Source organism: Octopus bimaculoides, chromosome 20 (genome assembly GCF_001194135.2).
Source record: "Octopus bimaculoides isolate UCB-OBI-ISO-001 chromosome 20, ASM119413v2, whole genome shotgun sequence".
NCBI lineage: Eukaryota > Metazoa > Mollusca > Cephalopoda > Octopoda > Octopodidae > Octopus > Octopus bimaculoides.
The window spans coordinates 28,468,510-28,473,988 of NC_069000.1; positions in this window are offsets into that span (position 1 = coordinate 28,468,510).

Here is a 5,479-nt window from a genome sequence, read left to right on the forward strand (position 1 = left end):
CATCTTCACATTGGAATTTCCTATCAAATGCACCTCCACCCTTGCTTATCCCTCACTACATTGACCACTAGCTCCACCTCTATCCATCTATTATTCTCCCATCACACTCTTATGTAACTATCCCCTCTCCCCTTCTTATGTAATGTAGTGCAGTCATGTATTTCTTCTATTGCAAGATACCTGTTCTTGTCCCTCTATCATACTTTAGCATTTCAAAACCGAGCATAAAACCACTGGCCTCTTTTAAATTCTTCCTTACCCAATTAGTCAAGAGTGTTTCTTTTCTTTTTCCCATTCTTTTCTCATCTGAGAAGTTACTTGGCAATCTCACTAATGATGGCGGCTAGAAAAAGAGCACCCAGTACACCCTGTAAAGTGGTTGGTGTTAGGAAGGGCATCCAGCAACAGCAACTATGTCTATGACATTGGAAATTGATCTGGCCCTGGAGCTCACAGGATTTTATCAAACTGTTTGACCCATGTCAGCATGGAAAATGGATGTTGGATGATACACACGCATACAGTGTTTGCTTGTATGTTAACATTCATGCACATAAATATTTTTTTAGCTATACCTAAGTATAGTTTAAAATTTAAACTACCTCATCTTGTTATGATCTGCTTTTTACTGCCTGTGTGTTTAACATATAGATGCATGCACACTCTGTATACTCATAGATATATACATTTCTTTTCAATATAAACCAACTTTTATTAATCTTTGTTTTAAGGATATCCCATCATGCACATTTTATATACACATGATTATCACACACACACACACATTTGTGTATGTGGGTTACTGTGTTCTTGCTATGGCATCACATGGTAAACAAGTGTCACTGTCATGCAAGCAATGTACTTTGTTTCCAATCTTCCATGTCTGGTCATGGGGAAATATTACAGATGAAGGTTGGCAACAAGGAGGGCTTCTGGCCATAGAAAATTTACCCCAACAAAATTCTATTTGACTCATGCAAGCATGAAACCCATTGATGATAATTATTATATAAATTATATTTAGTTAGTTTTTATTATCAGCTTTTTACTTTGCTGGTGACTGCTGCCTGTCTAATTTCCCAGACTATTATTCCTTTCTAGTTGCAATCACCTCTCCCTTTATAACTTGTAAGTTGTAAGCACTGCATGATGTTACATTATATTTTCCACATATATAAGCATATATGTGTATCTCTTCATTTTAGATGCTTTACCACACTACAGTTTTTTTCATTCTTCCCATTATTCTTATCTTCTATATATATCCCTTTTCTTTCTCTTATAGTTGCAAAAGTTATTCATTCTTTCATTTATTTGTTTTTTCATCACACTCATTCGCTCTTATTTTAATTATTATTTCCATTTAAATTTATATTTTGATCATTTACAACAACTTCTTATACTATATATCTCGTAATAATATTTATGTGTGTGTTATTGCAAGTATAGACTATTTATACTGTCAGTTATTAATTTTATTTGACTTACATAAATGTTTACATATTTTTTCCTATAATGATCAGTTATTTGCATCCAATAGAAACTTGTTATTTTGAAAAGTAATTGTTCCATTAGTTTTAGATATATGCATAGTTGTAGGTGTGGCTGTGTAGTAAGAGGCTTGCTTCCAAGTAATATGGTTCTAGTTTCAGTCCTACTACATGGCATCTTCTACCTTGGGCCAATCAAAGCCTTCCAAGTGGATTTAATAGACAGAAACTGAAAGAAGCCTCTTGTATTGTGTGTGTGTTTGTGTCTGTCCCCCTTCACTGCTTGACAACTGCTGTTGGTGTGATTATGTCTCCATAACTGAGCCGTTTGGTAAAAGATTGATAGAATACGTACCAGGCCCAAATGAAAAAAATTAAAGTACTGGGGTTGATTCATTTAAAAACAAAAAATTCTTCAAAGCACAGTCACAGTCTAATGACTGAAACAAGCAAAAGATAAAAAATAAAAGGTTTACATATATTCTGTGATCTTAACAAACAACAATGTATATCAATTTTCCAAGGGTAAATTATATCGTATTTTTGACCTTTGATGAAATGAAATGGATCACTTGTACTAAGTTGTAATATTATTCAATCATTCATATTTACATTAATGATGTATGTGAACCATATATTGTTGAAAAAACTGTAATGAAAGAATAAATGTAATACCATTCGTGGACTTTATTATATTCTGCAAGTATTTAATTAATCTTGGAATTCAGTTTGTGTGAATGCTTTCCTTTCAGGAAAACTGTCCACTTCTATATACTCTGTTAGCTGAAGGATTGACTGAGGATACACCTCGGACTTATAAATTCCCTTTTATCTGATATATATATATATATATATATATATATACACACACATGTACATACACAAATACACGTGTATACACACACACATGGCTGTGTGATATGAATTTGCTTCACAACCACAATTCAGGCAGGTATCTTCTGCTATAGTACTGGGATCAAAACCTTGTATGGATTTGGTAGTGGAAAACTGAAAGAAGCTCACTGTGTGAGTGTGTATATGTGCCTTTGTGTTTGTTCACCAGCACCAATTGATAATTGATGCTGGTTTGTTTTCATCCCTCTAACTTAGCGGTTGGCAAAACAGACTGCCAGAACAAGTACCAAGTCTAGAAGGAAGAAATAAGTACTGGTGTTGATTTGTTCGACTAAACTCTTGAAAGTGGTGGTACTCTGGCATGCCCACAGCCCAATTCAAAATAAAAAGATAAAAGATACATATACATACATATGTACAAACATATATATATTTACACACACTCTTGTGTGTGTGTGTGTGTGTGTGTGTATATATATATATATATATATATATACCGGAGTAAGCACATGAAATGTGCAACAAAGAGTACTCAAATACCAGAGGTAGAGTAATATGCTTTATTTAAAAGCAGCAGAAATATAACAAAAAAACCGTTACTCTGAGTTTCATGTTCCCGTTCATCGGACAGTTTTGTTAGAAAACTGTCCGATGAACGGGAACGTGAAACTCAGAGTAACGTTTTTTTGTTATATTTCTGCTGCTTTTAAATAAAGTATATATATATATATATATAGGGACATTCCATAAATAATGCATTTTTTAATACTTCTTTTACTTTTCAAAATTAAGATAAACAAAGTTCTTTTTTAATCTAAAATATACTCTCCTTCATTTTCTACAATACTCTTCCATCTATCTAGTAGACTTGCAAGGTCCCTCTTCCAAAAATCACTTGTCCGTGAGGAAAAATACTCCTCAGTACTGTTCTGACCAAATGATTTTGAAGACTGCAGAATAAATGATAATCAGATAGTGCAATGTCAAGGGAATATGGTGGGTGGGGCATCGTTTCCCATTCAGACTGCTCCAGCCTTTGGAATGTTATCCTCACTGTATGTGATCGAGCAATATCCTAATGGAAGAACACCTTTTGTTTTGAAACCAAAGATGGTCATTTTTCTTCTAGTGCTGACTTAAGCTGCTCAAGCTGTTCGCAGTAGATCTCCTTTGTTATCGTTTGGTTTGGGTTTAAAAGTTCAAAGTGGACTAAACCTTTCATATCCCATCAAACAGATAACAACACCTTATGTGGATGAAGACCTTCTTTAGCCTGGAGTGCTGGTGTTTCTCCTTTCTTTACTCACTGTCTTTGGCACTTGACATTTTTATAGAGAACCCATTTCTCCTCACCAGTCACTATTCAGTTAAAAAAAGATTCATTCATGAGACATAGCAACAAGGAAGAGCACATGATCAGACTTGGAAACTTTGTGAGGTACCCATTGACCCAATTTTCTGACTTTTCCGATGACATGCAAGTGTTGATGAGTGGTTGAATAACCAAATTCAAGTTTATCTGCTAGTTTCTCAACAGTTACAATGGGATTTTGTTCCACCAGGGTTTGCAGCATGTCCTCATCGAGCTCTACAGTTCTTCAAGGACAAGGCTAATCTTTAAGGTTGTAGTTTCCGGCTCAGAATTTCTAGAAACACTGTTGACCTTGGCTTATGCTTATTGTCTGATCCCCATATACTGCATTAATATTCCTCACATTTTCCATTGCCTTGTTGTCTTTATTGAATTCATAAAGCAAAATATGCTGAATATGTTCCTTTGCCTCTTCCATTATAGCTTTGAAAAAATAACTGTTAAAATTGAACTGAACTCTTCAAAACTCACACTAAGAATATGGACAAGGCAAAATTACTACCTGCTTTTACAGCAAATTGATGCAGGTAGTTTATTCTGTCCCACTCCAATTTTTAGTTCATGTAATTGAAAAAAACTGCATTATTTATGGTATGACCCAATACATACACATACACACACATGTATATATATGCTTACACATATATAAGTTTTTATCTTCACATAGCTTCAAAGCTTTGAGTCTTATTTCACAGAGATAATGGTTATTGTTCAATAATCTTCCAGATATGACAATCAGGACAAAAATAAAAAATAAAAATAAAATCTTGTTGAGATTTTGAAGTTCATATTAGTAAAGAAGGACCAACTTGAATTTATTAATCTTATAATGTAATCTCCTCTCACAGCCCACTTATATCACAATTTATACATAAGTGATCTATCTTAAATCAAGTACAAGTTTTCGTTATTGGTATTTCAACAACTTATCAGCTCTGATCAAAGATATCTCCATCCATGACAATCATCTCTTTTCTTGTATAGTTAGGCCTATTCATTCTAATGTATTTCTCCTTGCCCATTCCTAAGACAGGCTGAATATGATTTGAAGAAGATTTGGCTTTGCTGTTTCTATCAAGCAAGCCAAGTGGCCATATGAAAGCTGTTTCAGTTCATGATTTGGTGTTATATAAGTGGTGTTTAAACAGAGTATTCATAGATTAGTTGAATTGTAGCAATGAACAACTACAGTGGTCAAATCTGCTTGTCCATCCATTGAAATGAATAAGAATGGTTTTTCTGATAATTTTCCCACTGTAATAATTAGATGTTTACAAATTATATGAATGTGTGTGTGTGTGTATGTGTGTGCTCAATTTTCTAATGGAATGCAGATGCAGACATTTAAACCAAGTTTCAATAACTCATTGTAAAGAAAAATTGCCCTTCATAAAATATAGAATATGTTTATTGGACCCGTTTTCAAATATTTCAAAGAATCATATATACATATACATATATATACACACACACACACACACACACACATATATATATATATATATATATATATGCACGTGTGTGTGTGAAAATATATACATATACATCCATACATAATATATATACACACATATTATATATATATATATATATATATATATATACCGGAGTAAGCACATGAAATGTGCAACAAGGTGGAAAAAAGAGTACTCAAATACCAGAGGTAGAGTAATATGCTTTGTTTAAAAGCAGCAGAAATATAACAAAAGACTGTTACTCTGAGTTTCCCGTTCCCGTTCATCGCACAGTTTTAACAAAACTG